The sequence below is a fragment of the Dendrobates tinctorius genome, unplaced genomic scaffold (genome assembly GCF_039654945.1).
Source record: "Dendrobates tinctorius isolate UK_male_01 unplaced genomic scaffold, ASM3965494v1 ptg000246l, whole genome shotgun sequence".
Taxonomy (NCBI): Eukaryota; Metazoa; Chordata; class Amphibia; order Anura; family Dendrobatidae; genus Dendrobates; species Dendrobates tinctorius.
The window spans coordinates 11788603-11808281 of record NW_027361913.1 but is presented as its reverse complement, the minus strand read 5'-3'; the positions used below and the strand labels follow the sequence as shown (position 1 = coordinate 11808281).

The 19679-nt window shown below is 47.2% G+C and overlaps 1 protein-coding gene across 2 annotated transcripts in view; it reads right to left on the bottom strand.

Annotated features, from left to right (window-relative positions):
• Window positions 1-19679, bottom strand: part of CAPZA1 (capping actin protein of muscle Z-line subunit alpha 1) — a 47587-nt gene that overhangs the window by 26910 nt on the left and 998 nt on the right. The window lies entirely within an intron of this gene.

Below are 19679 nucleotides of genomic sequence, written 5' to 3'. Positions count from 1 at the left end.
CAAGTCGTCTTCGCTCCTACATTCCCGCCTTCCCTACAAGGTTTCAATCCATAGCACATGCTTTTCTTAGCACAATATGCTCATGTAAGCATGTGCCATAACGGTGTCGCTCAAACAGTGGGGGATCTAAAAAACCACATGGAGGGAGTGAGGAGGAGGAGGGGTGCTCCTCAGCGAGCGGTCTACAGACAGAAAGGAGGATTAGGACTACACTACCTGCCAGGGCATAAGCCCACCGGTAAGCATCACAAGGGCAGAGCAGCACGGTGGCCGGGTCTCGGTCACACCTTACAGTAGTGTGCCATCATCTAAGTTTCCAGCTCATAGTAAATATAATTTCCACAGGACATGAACCATCTTGTTTGCATTTGTGGCTGTTGTATGGGGGCATAGGATACGGTTTATAGCACTGAGGCCAAATACTTGGCACGGATGTATAATGCTCGAGAGCACAACAAATGCACATTATCCATACTTCCCCATAGATTTATGGCTGTAACTTCAGGGCCAACACTGGTGACTTCACTCTGCATCGCAAATGGGGAAATCCTCAGAGGGGTATCCCGAGCATGAAGGCAAAAGTCCACAGGACAGGTAATTATACACTGCAGGTTCTCTGTAACACACCTGCATCCATACGGGGTTGTTTTGGTGAATTCGTTTTTTTCCTCCCTTTCTCCCAAGACGCATATTTTTATTTTTCAATAGACATCGCAGTATCACGGCTATTTTATATGCAGGACAAGGTATAGTTTGGACTGATAGCCGACAGGTTTACTGTAAACCAATCCAAGCGCTAAGGCCTGTTTCACACTTCAGTTGTTTGTCAGTTAACATCCGCCAAAATAGCGGAAAACGGATCCGCAGGCGGACTGAGAGAAACGGGGGTCAGCGGATGTAGGTAAAAATTTAAAGGAACCGTGCCAGGGAGAGGGAGAGAGAAAATTTTGTCCAGCAGCCAGACAGAAACGTGGGTTAAATCAGCAAATAGTGGATCCGGACATGAAAAAAACGTTACATGCTCCGTTCGGGCCGCTGAGCGGACGCCAAAATCTTGAAAAACAGATGACCATCCGTCAAGATCCGCCGATAATGCACGTCTATGAGGAAAAAAACGGATCCGCCAAGAAAAATGGCAGATCCGTTTTTTTTTTTTTCCAAATCGGTGGATGTTGACTGATGGTCACAAACGGAAGTGTGAAACAGGCCTAAGCTTGATTATCTGGAGAGAAGAGAGGAAGAACTGAAAGCTTCCTTTAAAGGGTGCTGGCTGTAAGGGTCCCGCTTCACTTAGTGACCCACCAGCGATCCCGACAACGATACGACCTGGTAGCTGGTAGGGATCTGGTGCGTCGCTAAATGGTCACTAGTAAGCTGCCAAACAGGCAGATCTCTTCAGCGACGCAGTAACCATCCAGCGATCCTCGGCGGTCGTTGGTGCGTTGTCACACAGCAGCGATTCTGAACGATTCCCGCCTGCGTCCCTGAGTTCTGCGTCGCCAGCGAGGTCGCTCGTCAAGTCAAACACAGCGATGTGCGCTGGCCAGTGGGACACAGACACGATGAAAAAATGGCCCAGGACATTCCAGCACGATCAGCTTTATCCAGCAAGGGGGGGGGGGGGCGCTGCTGCATGTCACATGTAGCGAAATCACTGTAGCGTCACAAAATCAGTGATGCTTCAGTGATCTCGCTATGTGAGAGGAGGGATTAAGGGGCCCGTTACACATAGCGATATCGCTGTAACGTCACCGATTTTGTGACGTAGCAGCGATATTGCTAGCGATATCGCTACATGTGATACTTACCTACAACCCACTGCTCATCGCTGGTCGCGCGAGAACGTCCTGGACCGTTTCTCGTCGGGCGCTTCCTGCTGGGCTTCCTGTGGCGCCGACGAGCGACGCGTGGACGCGGGCGGGAGGACATCAGGATCGCCTCGTCTGACAGGTAAGTAGCGACCCCCGACCCCTGCGATGTCGCTGGTGAGATCTGCCTGTGTAACAGCTCACTAACGACCACTTAGCGATGCACCAGCGATCCATATCGTTGTCGGGATCGCTGGTGCATCGCTATGTGTAACGGTACCCAGCACTGGACGTTCGAGGCGGCAGATTTGGGTGATTATTGGGGAGTGTGATGTACACTGGAGAACTATATTTGCAGACAGACAAGCAGATAAGATTACTTCTATGTGGAGCCTGTATGTGCTCTACTTCTTGTAAAACTAGGAGACACTCACAGGCCACCCCCCCACGCCATCACTGCCCCCAGCTAACTGCAGGCCTGCTGGTTGAGGAAATCTTGTGGCAATGTGACTAATATGGGATCCATTGTTAGCCCAGCATCAGTCACAGTCATCTACAGCACATAGACACCATGGAAACCTTCAAAAACAACCTTACAACCTGCAGTAACCACCGATCCACTGCACGACCAGCTCTACCCTCGCCTACTGTATCCTCACCCATCCCTTGTAGATTGTGAGCCCTCGCGGGCAGGGTCCTCTCTCCTCCTGGACCAGTCGTGACTTGTATTGTTTAAGATTACGGTTCTCGTTTTTATGTATCCCCCTCCTCACATGTAAACTGCCATGGAATAAATGGCGCTACAATAATAAATAATAATGCATTTAAAGTCAAGAAAAGCTATGGACACGCATGACATTGGTTATTCAGATGCCTATGATGGACGCCGTAGAGTGACAGCATGTAGCATCATCTCTCTGGGCAGGAATGATCACAGGCAGAGGAAGCACCTGGCGTTTGTAATGTAGCGACAACTCTGTGCAGGGTTCTTCGTCAGAAGAGACCATCACAGGGTGCTACATAGGGTTAAGTCTAGAAGCTGTGGACAATTACTGACACAAATTTTACAGCTAGTGTAATTCACATTTCACCCCATGCACTGGGGATTTAGCCATAGATTTCACCCCATGCACTGTGTAATTTGTGAATATCTGTGGTTTCCACACTATAATGGACGTCCTGTGAATTGTCATCTGGTCCAATATTTGTGGAGGAATATTATACTACTAGCTGAAGAGCCTGGCGCTGCCCGGGCATAGTAACGAACGACGGTTAGTTATAACAAATAATAATTATATATATATATATATATATCTCTCTGAGTGTATAGCCCCGCCCACTCCACATAGCCACATTCACTGTAATATCCCACACAATCCCGTCAGCCAGAGCCACCGGTCTACTACCCCTAATATCCCACATCATCCCGTCAGCCAGAGCCACCGGACTACTACCCCTAATATCCCACATCATCCCGTCAGAGCCACCGGTCTACTACCCCTAATATCCCACATCATCCCGTCAGCCAGAGCCACCGGACTACTACCCCTAATATCCCACATCATCCCGTCAGCCAGAGCCACCGGACTACTACCCCTAATATCCCACATCATCCCGTCAGAGCCACCGGACTAGTACCCCTAATATCCCACATCATCCCGTCAGCCAGAGCCACCGGACTACTGCCCCTAATATCCCACATCATCCCGTCAGCCAGAGCCACCGGACTACTACCCCTAATATCCCACATCATCCCGTCAGCCAGAGATACTGGACTACTACCCCTAATATCCCACATCATCCCGTCAGCCAGAGCCACCGGTCTACCCCTAATATCCCACATCATCCCGTCAGCCAGAGCCACCGGACTACTACCCCTAATATCCCACATCATCCCGTCAGAGCCACCGGTCTACTACCCCTAATATCCCACATCATCCCGTCAGCCAGAGCCACCGGACTACTACCCCTAATATCCCACATCATCCCGTCAGCCAGAGCCACCGGACTACTGCCCCTAATATCCCACATCATCCCGTCAGCCAGAGCCACCGGACTACTACCCCTAATATCCCACATCATCCCGTCAGCCAGAGATACTGGACTACTACCCCTAATATCCCACATCATCCCGTCAGCCAAAGTCACCAGACTACTACCCCTAATATCCCACATCATCCCGTCAGAGCCACCGGTCTACTACCCCTAATATCCCACATCATCCCGTCAGAGCCACCGGTCTACTACCCCTAATATCCCACATCATCTCGTCAGCCAGAGATACCGGACTACTACCCCTAATATCCAACATCATCCCGTCAGCCAGAGCCACCGGACTACTACCCTTAATATCCCACATCACCCCGTCAGCCAGAGCCACCGGACTACTACCCCTAATATCCCACATCATCCCGTCAGAGCCACCAGTCTACTACCCCTAATATCCCACATCATCCCATCAGCCAGAGATACCAGACTACTACCCCTAATATCCCACATCATCCCGTCAGCCAGAGCCACCGGACTACTGCCCCTAATATCCCACATCATCCCGTCAGCCAGAGCCACCGGACTACTACCCCTAATATCCCACATCATCCCGTCAGCCAGAGATACTGGACTACTACCCCTAATATCCCACATCATCCCGTCAGCCAAAGTCACCAGACTACTACCCCTAATATCCCACATCATCCCGTCAGAGCCACCGGTCTACTACCCCTAATATCCCACATCATCCCGTCAGAGCCACCGGTCTACTACCCCTAATATCCCACATCACCCCGTCAGAGCCACCGGTCTACTACCCCTAATATCCCACATCATCCCGTCAGCCAGAGCCACCGGACTACTACCCCTAATATCCCACATCATCCCATCAGAGCCACCGGTCTACTACCCCTAATATCCCACATCATCCCATCAGCCAGAGATACCAGACTACTACCCGTAATATCGCACATCATCCTGTCAGCCAGAGCCACCAGACTACTATCCCTAATATCCCATATCTTGTCAGCCAGAGCCACCGGACTACTAATATCGATCATCCCGTCAGCCAGAGCCACCGGACTACTACCCCTAATATCCCACATCATCCTGTCAGCCTGGGGTCAGAACCAGAGCGCAGAGTGGATTTGCCCTCACTTCCATACCGGGGACCCCTTTAAGAGAAGCCTGGGGTCAGAACCAGAGCACAGAGTGGATTTGCCCTGACTTCCATACCAATGATCCCTTTAATAGAAGACTGGGGTCAGAATCAGAGTGCTGAGGGATTTGCCCTAACTTCCATACAGGAGATCACTTTAAGGGAGGCCTGGGGTCAGTACCAAAGCGCAGAGTAGATTTACCCTCACTTCCGTACCGGGGATCCCTTTAAGAGGGGCCTGGGGTCAGAACCAGAGCGCTTAGTGGAATTTCCCTAACTTCCATACCAATGATCCCTTTAAGAGACCCTGTGGTCAGAACAACAGAGCTTTAAGAGGGAAGATGTGTGATAGGTATATGGGCATGGGAGGGGGGATTAATTTGTCATGTGCTGCTCCTTTCTGGGGGGCAGACAATGGCTGAGAGATTATGTTCCCGGGGATGCTAGATTTCTCCCACCATGTAAGTGTCTGCTGAGGAGTTTTCTGGAGTGGGAATACTGCTGCTCATAGCAACCAATCACAGCTCAGCTTCTTTTAAACAGCTCTGGTGAAATGAAAGATGCTTCGTGATGGTTGGTGATACACACACCTTCAAATAAATAAAATATATATATATATATATATATATATATATATACACACACACACTCACTGGCCACTTTATTAGGTACACCTGTCCAACTGTGTGTTAAGACTTAATTTCTAATCAGCCAATCACATGGCGGCAACTCAGTGCATTTAGGCATGTAGACATGGTCAAGACAATCTCCTGCAGTTCAAACCGAGCATCAGTATGGGGAAGAAAGGTGATTTGAGTGCCTTTGAACGTGGCATGATTGTTGGTGCCAGAAGGGCTGGTCTGAGAATTTCAGAAACTGCTGATCTACTGGGATTTTCACGCACAACCATCTCTAGGGTTTACAGAGAATGGTCCGAAAAAGAAAAAAAATCCAGTGAGCGGCAGTTCTGTGGCCGGAAATGCCATGTTGATGCCAGAGGTCAGAGGAGAATGGGCAGACTGGTTCGAGCTGATAGAAAGGCAACAGTGACTCAAATTGCCACCCGTTACAACCAAGGTAGGCAGAAGAGCATCTCTGAACGCACAGTGCGTCGAACTTTGAGGCAGATGGGCTACAGCAGCAGAAGACCACACTGGGTACCACTCCTCTCAGCTAAGAACAGGAAACTGAGGCTACAATTTGCACAAGCTCATCGAAATTGGACAGTAGAAGATTGGAAAAACGTTGCCTGGTCTGATGAGTCTCGATTTCTGCTGCGACATTCGGATGGTAGGGTCAGAATTTGGCGTAAACAACATGAAAGCATGGATCCATCCTGCCTTGTATCAACGGTTCAGGCTGGTGGTGGTGGTGTCGTGGTGTGGGGAATTTTTTCTGGGCACTCTTTGGGCCCCTTGGTACCAATTGAGCATCGTTGCAACGCCACAGCCTACCTGAGTATTGTTGCTGACCATGTCCATCCCTTTATGACCACAATGTACCCAACATCTGATGGCTACTTTCAGCAGGATAATGCGCCATGTCATAAAGCTCGAATCATCTCAGATTGGTTTCTTGAACATGACAATGAGTTTACTGTACTCAAATGGCCTCCTCAGTCACCAGATCTCAATCCAATAGAGCATCTTTGGGATGTGGTGGAACGGGAGATTCGCATCAGGGATGTGCAGCCGACAAATCTGCGCCAACTGTGTGATGCCATCATGTCAATATGGTCCAAAATCTCTGAGGAATGCTTCCAGCACCTTGTTGAATCTCTGCCACGAAGAATTGAGGCAGTTCTGAAGGCAAAAGGGGGTCCAACCCCTTACTAGCATGGTGTACCTAATAAAGTGGCCAGTGAGTGTATATATATATATATATATATATATATATATATATATTTTTAGATAAACGCATACTGCGGATCTCCCACCAGCAGGAAGGAGCGTGATGAGGGACATTTTTGGACAGTGATTGGATGTAATATTTCGGGGTGCTTTTCCTTTGATGTACATAATCCCCGATTATGGGGGGAGAATGCGCTCTAGAAGAAGGTGGCCCTGGATTCACTGCGAGCGGCCTCTGAGAATCCTGAAAATGCTGGCGCCTGTAAGTGGCCTGACATTGCACAACGGCTTCGAGTAGACATGTTCCATCAGGGCGAGTGAGCAGATGTTTAGCGGGGGCGACTGCTCTTATGGCTGACACTTCCTGCTTCACACTTTTTTTTTTTTTACCATTTCAGGCAATTTTCATGAACTTCTCCAACCCGACCTCCTGAGAGCGGCTGTGTTATGTGTTAACCCCTCCTACGCCTCAACAAATGCCACATACATTCATTCCTGGTGAGAGGGAAAAAAGCATGAATGAATGTTATGTTACATGGTGATGAGCTTGTTGAGGGCAGGGACTGACGGCAGCGATCTCGGTACATTGCTACGTTACATGTCGACGCAATATACATGTTGCCGTGTATCTGCAGCTAAATCCGTTGTGGTGTATGCAGATGTTCAGCGTGTCAGCTACATGACTAATGCGGTGTTACAATAGTCATTTTCTGTATGCTGCCGATACGATACACATCACATATCCTACATGTTCACTTGCCTGGTTTACACAGTTTTTATAAAATAAAAATAAATAAAACGCAGCTTTTTTGTCAGCAAAGAACGCTGCAAATTAGCTGGAAATAAAAAAAAAAAAAAAAGCAAAAAATCTTATGAAGGCAGAGGCGGTTTCTGGTACTTCATCGATTTGCTGTCTATAGGGTCCCAAGCGTTGTACATTCGGAAGCATTTGTGCCTAGCAGTGTAGTATTGAAGCTCTGTCCCCTTCACAATATAAAGGGAATCCGCCTTTGGGATCAACCCTCCTGAGCCATCTATATAGGCAGGTAAGTCATAGGAAGCTGATTACAATGATACCTTGATATCTACGATGCAATCTCTTTCTTTTCTTATATGTAAATTAGTTGTTAAGATCTATGGCTCGAACATAGATCTCCAAGAATCTGCCTACCAGGGCTTATTTCACATGACAGATGACGTTACCAGTGTGAGACACGTATTGACTGACAGCCCGCTCTCCTGATCTCACTGAAGAGCCCCATTTCATTTATAATAAGCTCTGGAGGCAGATTCTCAGGGAAATCTATGATCGGCCCATAGATCTTAGCACCTCATTTACACACACACACAAAAAAAAAAAATAGATTGAGAATTTTTCTGGAATAAGACATCAGATCTCAGCGTATAATTTCATTCAGCTTTCTGCCTGTCTAGACATCTTAAAGCCTTTGTTGGAGGTTTTGTTCGTTAGAGCTCAAATGCACTTTTTTATTCCACGCCCGGCATTTTTCAAAACCTCTTCAGGAAAATAGAAAAAGGCTCAAAAACACCTACTATAAACAGGAAAGAGAATTTCCTATAGAAATGATCGTGGCAAGTTTTACACGAGTTTTTGAAGCATTTTTGAGAGGAGGATTTTAGAGAAGATCCGCTTCATAAAACTGTGAATGTACCATAGTGGGACCATGCTACAGAGCGGCAGAACCAGGCACAGCCACTATAAAATGTACGGTCCGGTGACGGGCGTACAATAACCACGAAGGCCTTATCCAGCAAATGGTCAGTGAGGGGGCCAAGAGCCAGACCACAAGTGATCCCTATGCACAACATGGCTATTTATTTTCATTTTTGTGCCATCAAAGTCTGTTCCCTTTTTAGTTGGCCTTTCTAATAAATGGTTCTAAATTGCTAGGAAAAAAAAAAAAATCTGTAACTTCCAACAAGGCCCCGTTCACTACCGACGTCTCTCAATAGGGAAGTAATGTTTGCAGAACACAGTGAGATGAGATGAAAGGAAACCACACCCTGTAAAAATGCCAGGAGGCTGCCGGCCGAGGCATCAGCTGGTAGATCAGACAACGTACAATCATGCCCTGCTCCACGACATTCACCAAGTCACAGATTGGGCCACCAATATATTCTGCAGGGTTCAGAAACCTGACAGACCCCATTACAGTCAAAGTGCTGGATATCGGGGGCTGCATAGAATAAAGGCTCCAGATTGTCTTAGTTCTGCACCCTCACTGCCTTCATTGGTCCATGTGTGAAACCGTTCATGTGAACTACAGCACTGACTTGCATTGCTCCTTCTGCTCCCAGTTTTTCATATAGACATTTAATATGTTCATCTGAAAATCCCTTGACCCGAACAAATGCAGAAAATGATTATGTAATGCAATAATGCAGGGTCAGCGTTCTCAGGTCGCTTTATAGGAAGCAGTATGGCACCTATAGCTGTGCCTGAGGCTTGAAGTAAGGATATGTACTGTAGGATTTTTCATATCAGATTACACATAAAAAGCCGTACACACGGTCCCATCAGGACACCACGGTGCATTACAGTCTCCACACCCAGCTGCATGTGCGAACTGACGTGTCCGTCCTAAACATACTGAGGTTGTAATCCGTTACATGCGAATTGCAAGACGGACAGACACGTGATAGAAGTCTGTACACTGCACCGCCGAGGGGACCGCGACATTGTCCTTGTTTTCAGGTGACCATACTTCAGGTGTAACGTTTCTCCTATTGGAGAGTGACATGTCAAACCTGGCATGCCAGTGTGAGCAAGCTTTTAAGTCTTGCAGTGCTCCTCTGGGAAATGAAACATGTAAATTGCCTCTTCAGAGAGGAAGAGGACTAGCCCTCTAGCGCTACCTATTGGGGGTAGCAATTCTAAAAGTCAGTATCGACCCTTTAACGAATCTTGCATTGTTACTTAAGATAAAAGCCAAACCAGAATCTCAATTTTCAGACACTGTTTCGGGGTATTGCCTCTCGCCAGGGCAAAGTAGGATATCTGATTTGGCTTCCAATAAGTAGCGTTTTGGTCTCCTTCCTCTATCAATAGGCAATTTGCATATACTTCAGTATGACTTCCTATGGAAAGCATCATGTCGAATTCATACAAAAATCGGACAGGAAAATAAATTTGGCATGAACTTGGCACTGTTGGGAGGTACAGGAGGTAGCACCATTAACAGCTCAATGCAAAAAGGAAGATTAAAACAATTCAGGATCCAGTTGAAATCAAGTTAGAAATCTTTAGCTGGATAAAAAAAAGTTGTCTGTATAACTTTTGTCATCAACGGATTGCTGCTGGATCCGTTCTAACGTATTATTACTGGACATGTGAACATAGCCTTAGATAGTTGTCAGCTTAAGCCTCTATCACACTTCAGTTTTTTACAATCAGTCACAATCCGCCAGGTTTTGAAAAAAACAGATCCGCAATTTTCTTTTGAGGATCCGTTTTTTCCCCCATTGACTTCCATTATTGGCGGATTGCCGTCTGTTGCATCCGTTTTTTTTGCGGATCCGCCAAAAGTTGCTGTCCGTCACCATCCTCAAAGATTTCAAAACGGAGCTTGCAATGTTTTTTTTTCTCTGGCGGATCCTCCAGACACTGTTTTAACCCGAAATTCTTTCTGGGTGCCGGACAAAAAAAAAAAAAAATCTCTCTCTCGGCTGCGATTCCTTTAAAAATCTTCATTTGTCGGATCCGTCAAAAAAAACGGACAGGTGGCATCCGTTGACATCAGTACTAAAACGGATCCTCCATCCGTCCTTTTGGCGGATTTTGACTGATGCAAAAAACTGAAGTGTGAAAGAGGCCTTACAGTCATTTCTCCCAACCCTTCACACATCCTAAGGCCTCTTTCACACTTCCGTTTTTGACAGTCAAGATCCGCCAATTTTGAAAAAAAAAACGGATCCGCCATTTTTCTTTGCGGATCCGTTTTTTTCCCCATTGACTTTCATTATTGGCGGATCCTGACTGATTACCGTCCGTTGCATCCGTTTTTGTGAGGATCCGCCACAATGTTAGTGTCCGTCAACATCCTCAGATTTCCAAACGGAGCTTGCAACGTTTTTTGGCCGGCGGATCCACCAGACACTGAATTACCCCAAATGAAATCTCTCTCTCTTCTCTCCTTCCAGGATCCGTCTAAAAACGGATCCTGTGCCATCCGTTCACATCAGTTGAGAACGGATCCGCTTGTCTGCCTTTTTGGCGGATTTTAACTGATGCAAATAACTGAAGTGTGAAAGAGGCCTAAAGAGTGCATGTATCATAATTAGAGCGCAGGGAGAAAGGCATGGCCAAACACCTCTGGCGGCTCATCTTATCTGAGTATTAATCAGGGATGAATTCTAGATGCCTGATGTAAAGCCCCCTTTACATTTAGCGATGCACCAGCGATCCCGACAATGATACGACCCGGTCAGGATCGCTGGTGCATCGCTAAATGGTCGCTAGTGATCTGTCACACAGGCAGATCTCACAGCGATGTAGCGACGCAGCAGCGGTCGTTACCTTTCAGAGGCGGCGATCCTGATGTCCTCCCACCCGCATCCACAAGTCGCTCGTCGGCACCAGCAGGAAGCGCCCAACGAGAAATGGAGCTGCGCGATCAGCAACAGGCAGCGGGGGAGGCGGTCGGAGGCAAGTATCACACATAGCGACATCGCTGCTGCGTCACAAAATCGGTGACGCTATAGCAATATCGCTAGCGATATCGCTATGTGTAAAGGCCCCTTAAGGGTAGAGTCGGGGCTCCCCCAACAAAGCAAGAGGGTACGCCCCACCCAACACAGCAAGGGTAGAGTCGGGGCACCCCCCAATACACTAAGGGGAGAGTCGCACAGTAATCAGTCAGCAAGTCCCATGGAAGTCTTCAGGCTTAGAACACCATAAATGATAGTGTGCACAGTTACCAGTAGAGATGGGCGAACCTGAACAGTAAAGTTCGGCGTCCGTACCGAACACCTACTGTTTGGGCACGGACACTGAACATGAGCTTCACCAGGAAGTCCGTGTTACTGTTCTGGTTCGGCTGCCTGAGCACCGTGTGTTTGTCGCGCTGTCATGTGCATGACAGCACGGCAATCACCACTTCTGATCGGCGGTGAAATCATACCAGCCGGTCAGAGAGCCGCGGCATCCATACTGTCAAAAGACAGCAAGAGCGCTCATCTGTGATCGGAGATATAAACTTTACCTCCGGTCACTGGTGTCAGCAGATGGGACTAGTGATCCCATCATCCGACACCTGCTGCCGCTAATAACAGCGAAAGCAGGAGCGGCGGATGGGAGTATTCATTAGCCGCTCCTGCACTGTAAATATATAAAAAAAAAAAAAAAAAAGCCGTGGCGCAGTAGCGGCTAATGAATACTCCCATCCGCCGCTCCTGCCCTCACTTTAATTAGTGGTAGCAGGTGTCGAATGATGGGATCAGTAGTCCCATCAGCTGACTCCAGTGACTGTAGGTAAACTTTATACCTCCGATCACAGCTGAACGCTCCTGTTGTCTTGACAGTATGGGAACCGCGGCTCTCTGACCGGAGGGGATGATTTCCCCGCCAATCAGATGCGATGTTTGCACATTACAGCATAGCAAACACTGGATGTTCAGGACCCCCATTCAAGTGAATGGGGTCTGGGTACCCGAACTTTTTGTAACTGTTCGGCCAAAGCCTCCGGACCAGAACATCGAGGTGTCCGCCCATCTCTAGTTACCAGTTAAATAAAATAGCTTCCCCATTGTCTCCACTTCACCTCTGTGAACCCTTGCATTTCCAGTTTGGCATAAGAATGAAAAGGAATAAGCAAATAATGTCAAATTCCACACTCTTCACACAATTGTCATCTGAAAAACAGCAACACTGAAACGGCCTCTTCAGGCCTCAATATACACTAGATAAGATTTGGAGGAACCTGCTGATTTTGGCATGGCCACCCTTCTATCCCTCCCTCCGACACATCAGGAGACGGAAGAATTTCGTAGTAGGAATTTAAAAATCTGATAGTTTTGTTTTCAGGAGAGAGAAGGCACCTGGAGCAGCTTTCTCCTCTCTCCTGGTTGAAGACACAAGAACAGTCCACCGATGGCTAATGAGGTGGGGGGGGGGGGGGGGGAGATGGGTACGGCCAGCTCTACTAGCGCCAAACGGTGCAGGGACACTTTAGTGCTGCTTTACAGTATTTAGAGGTTGTCACATTTTTGTATTCTGCATTCAGCCGGAGAATTATTGAATACAACATGGCCTCGTACTCAGTCCGGTCGGTAAGTCAGGCCACCCACTTTACAGAGAATCTGAGACGACCACTCTAGAGCAAGGTTGTGGAGTCACACCTAGTTTAGATTGAAGTCATAGTTAATAGAAAGGTACCCACACCAACTTTTTTTTTTATTATATTAGTTACTACATTTCAGATAAATTTCATAAAACTTTAGATGTTAATATAAATATATAGCTATGTTCTTCCATCTAAGGAGCCTATATAAGGTGATCTTACCATTTTACTACTGTAATTGGGTCATTACTAATTACTGGCCATTTATGCAGGAGTCAGAAGTCTGGAGAAGTAGAGGATTTGAACCTGTCTACAGCACCACATACAGAATCGACCAAAAGTTTTGCATTTATTTTTAAAGTGTGATCACTTCTGTCTGGTTGGCGTTATGCTATTTTCCTATTGATTTCGGTAGACTGGAAGCAAATGGATGAAAAGTGTGTTTGACATTGTTTTATCCCTTTATGTGTAAGGCTAGTTTAACACTAGCGTTTTGAGGCGCAGCGCACGCTCGCCGTGAAGCTCCACCCCCTGCTGCGCCTCCTACGGTCAGCTCCGCCTATGGGCACATGACGCTGTGGGCGGATGAATCCCAAGTTCAATCTATTTGGTAGCGCAAGCTATGTAAAGGTGGAGGGTCCGTCATCTAACATGTATGGCCGGTCGTGGAGCTGTATGGTAACAGAGGGCTCTCCTAGGAATGGCCGCATGTGACGAGGAAGCAAACACACCAACACTCCTGGTTTATGGCCCGTAAATGATTGTGTTTCCTCAAGGCCACAGGAATCTCACAGAAATAACAGCAAGTCTCTCTCTGAAATATCTAATAACCCCACAGACATTGTATTCTAGGCAGATATCACTCAGATCAAGAGGACTTCTGTACAATCATCCATCTCAATCCCAAACAATGGCTGGTTGTGACTAACTTATCAATGGATTTTTATTGATGCAGGCGCAACTGGCTCGTGTGGTGTAACTGACTAGGCCCCGTCACACTCAACGATGTCCCAGCGTTAGCCCCAGCGATCAGGACCAGCGACACTGGACGTTGGTTTCTAATGTAAACGTCGCGCGACTCCTGGATACCCGCCGGTTTCCAAGGTAAACAGCGGGTATCCAGGAGCCGCGGCCCCTGGATACCAGACGTTTACATTAGCAACCAGCGTCACTGATCAATGGTCTCTCGCTGCCACACGCAGCGATGCGTGCTGGGCAGCGGGAGACCAGCGATCAAAAAACGGCCCTGGCCGCTCGAGCACGATCAGCGATACCCGGCAGGGGGGCAGTCGCTGATCCCCGTCACACACAGCGATCTCGCTAGCGAGATCGCCTAGTGTGACGGGGGCCTTTAGAAATGTATGGGTACATGGACAACTGGGCGTTACCAGCCTCTCTATCGGCAGGGGCGCCCAGCATAGTGTGCAGAGACCCCAACTGGTGACACTCAGGTCATTTAATTATGAACCTCTTGGAGGAACCCTAGAATACGGACGTCTACAAAAGGTGCTGAAGAATTGTTATACGGGGAATACAGACCTGCCAGGAGAGGGGATGGTCATACTGGTTACATTACACTTATTGATCACTTATCTACAGGATAAAGTGTCATTATCAGATTGGTACCCCCAAAGATCAGCTGAGAACCGCAGATACAAACAGATGGAAGAGGGCTGCAGAGCGCCTCTCCATACAATGTGTAGTGACCGGTGATGGACTGTTGTATATAGCAGCTGTTCTTCATAAAGGGGCTGTCCGGACTCTCCATACTGACCTATCCTCTTCAATAAGAATTGCTCTGCAGTACCCAGCCGCTGCACAGTGAATGGAGCCGGGATCTGAGGCTTTGCTCCATGCGCTTATATCCAGCCGCAACCACAGCAAATAACAGCGGATTGGTGGTTATGAACATAAATGGAAGAATATAGGAAGAATATGACCATGTAAATTATTAGGGCTATCAAATATTACACGCCCCAATCCTGGGAAATAAGCGCTGCCAGGTCTAACACAGTAAACCTGCTTGATAAGCCAAGCTAAGCACCAGCATTATGAAGCACTGATTGGGAACATTTTGAGCACTCACACCCTTTTAGTGGATATTCCTATGTTAGATGGCATTACGTTCAGTATATGACATTGGTACGACGAGGTGGCTGTGGGCTACGGCATCCAGTCAGAGGATGTTTGGGTAACTCCCATAGAGGTGAATAGAGGGAGCTGCATACACGTGTAGCCACCTCCTAATTCAGCCTCCCTATGGATATGACAGATGGCCTTCAGTCTCGCCAGCGGCGGGACTAAGTCTATCAGACCCTTATGGCCTATCCCAAGGACATGCCATCAGGAATACTCCTCATACATCATTTGGGGTCTATTGAGCGCATGAAGGACAATACACTAACGCAGCCGCCTTCACTTTATCTTCACGTATATCTTATTTCATATAGCAAAAGAAAAACGTATACAACTCGTCTCTAAACCCTCAGAATAAGGAGTATTGATGCCAGCCTGTGCGGCATAAACCACTTATTTTTAAAATTTAAATCAATAGACTGTAATAAGAACTTCAAAAGAAATTCTTGAACTACACAAACAACCTTATAATTGTTTCCAGTTCCGGAGCGGCCATGATGCTTCCTCAGAGTACAATTATCCAGGATGAAACAGTGGATTCAACTGCAGACCTTTATCTTTTGGGAGGTACCAACAACTGCACACTGGGAACAGCTCACAAGGCCGGCCGTCAGGTCCACCGATGCTGAATGGAGCAGGCGCGGCCCCAGACTAGAGCGGCCGGGAGCAGGCATGACGATGTGGGAAAATACCTTACTTATGGCTTGTGTTTTGAAACTGTTAAACTGTAAAGTGCTGCGGAATATGTTGGCGCTATATAAAGATTATTATACCTTTAAACCAGGGCTGAGGAGTCAGAGTTGTGGAGTTGGAGCCCATTTTGGTGGAGTTGGAGGTTTGGCTTACCAACTCCACAGCCCTGCTTTCAGCAAAACATGTTACAGCTGCACATAAATGCAACGTATAGATCCGGTGTCAGCCTTCACATTCCATTCTCAGTATATTGTAATATGTACCATATTTTTTGGATTATAAGAAGCACTTTTTTTCAACCAAATTTTGGGGAAAAATGGGAGTGCGTCTAATAATACGAATATACCTTACCAGCCGCGGTGGAGCAGGGTCCCAGGGTCGCTGTTGGAGACGGCAAGAGTGGTGCGTTGCTGCAGGCCACAGGCTGGGATGAGGGGGTGTTTGGATGTGTGACACTGCGTGCTTGGTGGTGTGTGGGCTCAGCCAACATTTTGTGAAAGCCCGGAGCTCCAGCACTTCCATGGTTAACTATGCGGTTGGACTCTGGGAAAATGGCCGCCGTGGGCAGCGCATACGCAGATGGAGATCTCGGCGCCAAGATCTCCATCTTCGCATGCACTGCCCATTTTCCCGGAATCCACCGCATAGTAAACCATGGGGGGGCTGTGGACTTTCACAAAATGTCGGCTGAGTCCCCGCACCATCGAACACCAGCAGCATCTCACATCTGAACACCCCTTTTTCCCACGCTGGGGTCCGCAGCATTTCCCCAGTCCTGCATCCACCAGCAGCAACGACCCTCAGTAAGCAATAAGATGCATGGATTGCAAGAAGCACCACCATTTTATTTAAAAAAAAAAAAAAAAAAAAAAAAAAAAAAGAAAAGCTTTTTTCCCCCTATTTTTCTCCTCAAAATTCGGGGTGCTTCATATAAACTGCAAAATACGGTAACCTGACAGTATTACCCCCACACAGTAATGCCATTCAAGTTCATTGGTTTGCAAAAAAAAACAAACAAAAACAGATGCCATAGAGAGCAACAGTATTGCGTCCAATTTTTCTGGCTACATCACAGTTGTGCAACAGGAAACTGTAAATGCTCTTGTAAATGATGAAAAGTGGAGGTAAAAAAGTTGATTACATACAGATGACCAGCGAGATAGAAATCGCTGCCATTTTCTGGACAAATCTCTGAACAATTTTTTTAACGCTTGTGTGACCCTACCCCTTAAAGAAGCCTAATCGGATAAAACCTTTGACATTACAGTGGATTTTGCAGCCTCGCAGGTTGTATTACACGGCACAGGTTCAGACAAATGTCCGGCCATGCACATCATAAATGGCTTATAAAAGAGAGAAGAGAAAATGACCAAGCTACGGGAACTTCAGGATTGCAATTTTTCCCCCCAGACAAAATTATTGTTCCATCTTTTTACCGAAACAATCATAAAGTCTTTCCTTTAACAGCTCGGAATTTATTACCCTAAAGAAACCCATTAAGTTCGGCTGCAGGAAAGTGATGAAACCTGGGGGTTATGGATCCCAGGGTCCGATCAGTGGAGGTCCAAGTACAGGGCTCCACCATCTTCCCCAAACCCATACTGTTCCCTTTGTTCGTGTAGTTGTGAGGGTCCTGGCAGTTACAGTCCACTGATGAGACATTCTGTGACCGTGTGAGATGCTCTGATTACAGGACCCCCCTCATCAAGGCCGTGTGCACCCTGACAGAACCCACTGACATTTTTTCTGTCATGCAAATAAATGGAATATTTTCTACTTAATACGCGTGGGAAAAAAAACGGGACGACGGGCAGGCTAATCTACTGTGACAACTCTGTGGCCACAAAGATTCAGCCTCCGATTCTTTGAAACATCCTCGGCCCGTGTAAACATGGCCGGAGGGTCTACCTGTCACTTCCTTACACGAGACGGGTCCTTATTGTGAAAGATTACATTCCAGAGCGAATACCTGTCATTGTTGGGACTTGCTATGTGTGATCAGGGGCTCCTACCATGACACAATCACAGCTCCCAGACAAACTGTTTGCCTTCAACCATGGCAGCATTTCACAGTAAAGGCGCCAGTGTCGGATCTATGCTGCCCGCTGTTTGAGCAGCACAAATCAGCGGTCAGCTTCTTTTTAGAGGGGTTCTCCCATCACTCCCTGTCCCCCCCCCCTCAACTTCTGCCAAGAGTCATAACTTTACGTTCCATCAACCCACCTGTATGGAGCGGTTTATTATTTAGGAACGAACTGACGTTTCAAGTGACACCATTCATTTCACCATATAATTTATTGAAATTACCAAATTGGTTAAAGGAATTGTCTACTACAAGGACAGCCCCTTCTTAAACAAAATGTTCGGCCCTGTGAGCCTATAGTCCCCTCCCATGATGTCGGCACACGCTCTCCCCAAGGCAGTGATGCCGTGTTGTGCAGCGGTTCCCTGCTTCCTCTTCAGTTTGTCCCAAGGCAAAGACAGTGACGCCAGCGTCACAAAACCCCATCACAGCCCAGGGAGAGCGAGCGCCGACACTGCGGGAACGGCGCCAGCACTGGAGGCGAGTGTCATGTTATCAGGGCCGAACATTTACTTTAAGAAGGGCTTGACCTAGTAGTGGAAAACCCCTTTAATTTTACTTTTTTTTTTTATAGAAAGGACTTTTACGGACGCTGTGAATATAAATATGCTTTTATATTTCAATAATAAGAGAAAGGGGCCATTGGACTTTTTATATTTTTTTTTTTATTCCTTATTAATATTTTCAATAACTTTTATATTTTAGATTTGTCTCCTTAGTGGACCTGAAGCTGCGATCATTTGTATTTCCGTAGAGTGTAAGCTTGCGAGCAGGGACTTGGTATCCGTTGATTTATATGATTGTTATGCTGTAATGTCTTATTGTCTGTACCATTTCCCCTCTAGAATGTGAAGTGCTGCAGAATATGTTGGTGCTATAGAAATTATTGCAGTATATTAAACAAAACAATGATCTTCTGTGAAGTCCAGTCGCAGGCAAAGGTTCACGGGAGGACAGAACAGCAGTGATGGGGGGGGGGGTCTTCAGCAGGCTGTATGGCTTCCATGACGAACCATTAACCCCTCGGTTTACCGTACCCCACAGGAGACACACTATTTAAATGCCGCTGACCGACAACTGCATTTATATAGTTAAACAGAAGCGATCAGAGATGGCTCCGGTCCCAGCAGTTACAAGATGCTGGCTGTGGATCACAGTCGGTATCTACCATGTGAGCTCGGTTCACGGACATGCGCTATACATGGAGAACAGACGCAACATACAAGTTGGGAAAAGATTAACAGCCGAGTTTCCCATGGAAAGACCGAGTTGGCTTTTACCGGCTGGCATCTACCCAAGAATCATTTCAATAAGGCCACGGTCTTGGTGTGTGTGGTCAGTACAAGCCCCAAGGGCAGAATAGTCGTCTTGTATTAGGGGCGACTCTGGCTAATAATATCCCCTAGACAACGCTTTATCGTTCCATACAGCAATGGCCGGCCCGGTGTATGCCAACAGCTGAGAGGAGAAAACACAAAGCATTTCTAAAACCCAATCAATCCATTTGTGACTCCTGCGCTCGAGCCGGAGTCGCCTTATACAGACGAAGAGGCTTTTTCTAGCTGGGGGTCTATTATTAGAAGACACTGAAGGAGCAGAGGCCCAGAAATAAGCACAGAGCGGTGACCCGACGGCCCTGTAATCGGAGAGTGTGACGAGCTG